Here is a 4,853-nt window from a genome sequence, read left to right as displayed (position 1 = left end):
ACTTGCTTTCTCTCTTTGACAGTAAATTAGGTTTTGCAAAAGTGTTTAGAATGATGATGAAAAAGATTATATATCTTAATCGCATAATTAACAAAACCCGAGAAAAACTCACCGTAAACCGGCTACTCGATCGAGTATCTAAGGTACTCGATCGAGTACCCCCTTACTCGATCGAGTATCCTAGTTATTCGATCGAGTACCCAACTGGTCAGAAACTATTTTAAAACGCAACTTACCCTTACTCGACAGAGTAAGGCCTACTCGTTAGAGTACCCAAAGACTCATAAATACGGAGTATTACAGTCTTCCCTCCTTAAAAAGAACTTCGTCCCCGAAGTTCAAACCACAACTAAACAAAGGTTCTCCCACAACACTTCCGACTCAACAATCAAAATGAAACTCAACATAAAACATGTTACTAACCCAACTCATCCAAACACCCATACCGACACGACATACAAAAAGGGTATAAAACTCTTTAAAACTCTTCGCGATCATCTCCTACCCCCTTAAAAGAAACAAGGTTACGTCCCCGTAACCATACATACCTGATCAAAAAGAAAAGGGTAACGCTCTTTCATAGCTTCCTCTGGCTCCCATGTAGCTTCCTCAGTCTCGTGGTTAGACCAAAGGATCTTAAGCAAAACTGTCTCACCATTCCTAGTCTTCCTAATCTTTCGGTCAAGAATCTGCTTAGGCACCTCAAGATATGATAAGGACTCATCTAGCTCTAAGCTCTCTGCCTCTAACACATGTGACGGGTCACTCATATACTTCCGCAACTGCGATACATGAAACACATTATGCACTCTCTCTAGCGCATTGTAAAGCCGACGATATGCAACTTCCCCAACTCGCTCTAAGATCTCATAAGGCCCAATAAACTTCTGACTTAGCTTGCCTTTCTTCCCAAATCTCATAACCCCACGCATAGGAGACACTTTCAAAAGAACCTTGTCCCCAACTTGAAACTCTATGTCCCGGCGATGTAGATCTGCATAACTCTTTTGCCTATCCTGAGCTGCTCTCATCCGTTCCCTGATCATCTTAATCTGTTCCACCATCTCATGCACCATCTCTGGTCCTAAAACCACTGCCTCAGCACTATCGTCCCAACAAATCGGACTCCTACATCTCCTCCCATACAACGCCTCAAACGGTGCCATACCAATACTAGTGTGATAGCTGTTGTTGTAAGAGAACTCTATCAAATCCAACCTCTGTTCCCAGCTACCACCAAAGTCTATCACACAAGCTCGCAACATATCCTCAAGTGTTTTGATTGTTCTCTCAGTCTGTCCGTCTGTCGTAGGATGAAATGTTGTACTCATCTTTAAAGTTGTTCCCAACGATTCTTGCAACTCTTTCCAAAACCTTGATATAAATCTCGCATCTCTGTCAGACACTATGTCCTTAGGGACTTCATGTAACTTAAGCACGTTCTTTCGATAGGCCATAGCCAATTGTGCTTTAGTCCATGTATCTTTCATTGGAACAAAGTGAGCTGACTTGGTCAGTCGATCCACTATTACCCAAATCAAGTTGTTACCTTGTTGACTCTTTGGCAAACCCACGATAAAATCCATGGAAATGGATTCCCACTTCCACTTAGGTACCGTTAAAGACTGAATCTTACCTTGTGGTCATCGCTGTTCCCCTTTTACTCTCTGGCATGTCAAACAACGGGCCACAAACTCTGCTGTTTCTTTCTTCATCCCAGGCCACCAAAACGTGTTCTTCAAATCCTTGTATAACTTGTCACCACCTGGATGTACTGAATATGGTGTGCAATGTGCCTCTGTCATGATAGTCTTTTTCAACTCCTCATCATTAGGAACACACCACCTACCATCAAACCTTAAACTACCATCTGTGTGAATGGAGAATCGAGACACTGTCCCTTTCTCTACTCCATCTCTCCACTCCACTATCTTAGGATCCAATGCCTGCTTACCTCGAATGTCATCATAAAACTCAAGCTGCACTGTCAGATCACCCATGGCATCTCCTTTCTGCATCATATGTATCCCAAACCTCGCTACCTCATCTCTCAGCCTCATCAAAGATAGAGCTGTACACAGAGAATGTACACTCTTCCTACTCAAAGCATCGACAACTACATTGGCCTTCCCTTCATGGTAGATAATTTCCATGTCATAATCGCCAATCAGCTCCATCCACCTCCTCTGTCTCATGTTCAACTCCTTTTGAGTGAAAATATACTTCAGACTCTTGTGATCAGAAAATACCTTAAATATTGCTCCATAAAGGTAATGTCTCCAAATCTTGAGAGCAAACACCACTGCACCCAACTCCAGATCATGAGTAGGGTAGTTCTCCTCATAAGGCTTCAATTGCCTAGAAGCATAGGCAATCACTTTACCGTTCTGCATCAACACACATCCCAACCCATTCTTTGAGGCATCTGTATAAACCTCAAAGTTCTCGATCCCTTCAGGCAATGCTAAGATAGGAGTTGTGGTCAAACGCTCCTTTAATGTTTGGAACGCCGTCTCACAACTCTCATCCCAACGAAACCTGTTCTCTTTCCTCATCAACGCTGTCATAGGTCTAGCTATCTTGGAGAAATCTTTCACGAACCGTCTGTAGTACTCAGCTAAACCCAGAAAACTCCTGATCTCAGCAACATTCTTTGGTGCTTCCCACTTTGTCACTGCCTCAATCTTCGTCGGATCCACAGCTACTCTCTCCTTAGAGATCACATGCCCCATAAAAGCAACTTTCTCTAACCATAACTCACACTTGGACAGCTTAGCATACAACTTATGCTCCCTCAAAGTTTGCAACACGATCCTCAGATGCTCCTCATGCTCCTCATGCTCCTCCTTAGTCTTAGAGTAGACTAAGATGTCATCGATAAATACCACCACAAACTTGTCCAAAAACTGTCTGAAGATTCTGTTCATCAAATCCATAAACACAGCCGGTGCATTAGATAACCCAAACGGCATCACTACATACTCATAATGGCCATACCTCGACGTGAAAGTTGTCTTTGGTATGTCCACCTCTCTAATCTTCACCTGATGGTACACCGATCTCAAATCAATCTTGGAAAAGACCGATGCACCACTCAACTGATCAAACAGGTCATCTATCCTTGGCAAAGGGTACTTGTTCTTCACCGTCACTCGGTTCAGCTCCCTGTAATCTATGCACAACCTCAATCTCCCATCTTTCTTCTTCACGAAAAGAACTGGTACTCCCCACGGCGATACACTAGGTCTAATGTATCCCTTCTCTATCAGATCATCTAACTGTTTCCTGAGCTCCTCCATCTCTTTAGGACCCATACGGTACAGTGCCTTAGAGATTGGCCCCGTCCCCGGTTTCAACTCAATTGTGAAATCTATCTCCCTCTTCGGTGGCAACCCCGTAATCTCCTCTGGAAAAACATCTGCAAACTCTCCCACCACCGGTATCTGATCAACTGTCGGACTCTCTATCCGGTCATCTCTCACATGGCACAAGATCAAAGGACATCCCTTCCTCAGATAAGACTTCAAAGTGACAACTGCAATCAACTTAACTTTGGGTTTGACTAGAAACCCATGATAAGACACACTAACACCCTTAGGACCTCTTAAAGACACTTTCTTTTGATGGCAGTCTGTCTTTGCTTTATACTTTCCCAGCCAATCCATCCCAACTATCATCTCAAAACCGTCAAAAGGAAACTTTAGCAAGTCTACAGGGAAATCAACTTGCCCAACTATCATAGGTACATCTCTATATAACCTCCCACAAGATACAGACTCACCCGAAGGTATAAAAACTTGCTCACTAACAGACTCATACACCCTCAAACCCAACCGTTTAACATGACTCGAAGATACAAACGACTGAGAAGCCCCCGAATCAAACAAAACAAAGGTATGAATACCATTAACAAGAAAAGTACCGGTGATAACGTGTGCATCCTACTCAGCTACTTTCTTCTCCATCATGAATAACTTTCCACTGGTCTTCTGTCCACCTCCCGGACAAGAGATCTTGGGCGATGTGGTCGGCTTAACACCCGACCCTTGATTGTTGTTGTTGTTCGTCGTTGGTTTCTGATAAGAATAACCGCCGTTGCGGTTACCTCCACTCTGATAGCTTTAACTTCCCCGGTTTGTCCATGATCCAGTCGGTCTATTGCTCGCATAGCTCTGCGCAGGTCTCTGGAAAGTTTTAGGTGCACTTGTGCACTCATGTCTCTTGTGACCTACACCACCACAATAATATAGCAGGTCACTCCCCAACTACCACTAACACTTCCCCGGCCACGCCCAAAAGAAGCCCCAGCACTGAACCCTGACCGAGAAGAAAACCCTCTAGACTGATTGTGGTTGCCTTTCTTGTGATTAGATTGGCCACCACCCTTGCTCTCAGACTTCCTTTTCTCGCCACCTAACCTCTCCTGAGCCATCTCCACCAACCTCTCAGCTCTCCCAGCCCTCTTATAAGCTTCCTTAACATCGGTAAGGACTCCCACGGGTAACTTATCCGAAATCTTAGGGTCAACCCCTCTCAAACCTCGCGCCGATTCTCCTCATTTAAACCCATATCCTCAAAAGATACCTAGACTTCTTATTGAACTGCTGTAGTACTCGGCCACGTACATCTCGGGATCATCTTAAAACTCACAAACTCCTCTCTCAACTTACTCCTCACATGCTCTGGTACAAACTCTTTTCTCATAGCCCTACGAAACTCTTCCCAAGGTATAGCGGTAAACCTTGGTTCGCATATAACTCCTTAGCACTCGGTTTCACCGTATCCCACCACTTGCCACCGCCTCCCTCGGATAGAACGCACTGTTCCACTCTCATCTCATCGGGACAAGAACC

Source organism: Silene latifolia, unplaced genomic scaffold (assembly GCF_048544455.1).
Source record: "Silene latifolia isolate original U9 population unplaced genomic scaffold, ASM4854445v1 chrun_scaffold_16, whole genome shotgun sequence".
Lineage (NCBI taxonomy): Eukaryota > Viridiplantae > Streptophyta > Magnoliopsida > Caryophyllales > Caryophyllaceae > Silene > Silene latifolia.
This window is presented reverse-complemented; position numbering follows the sequence as displayed.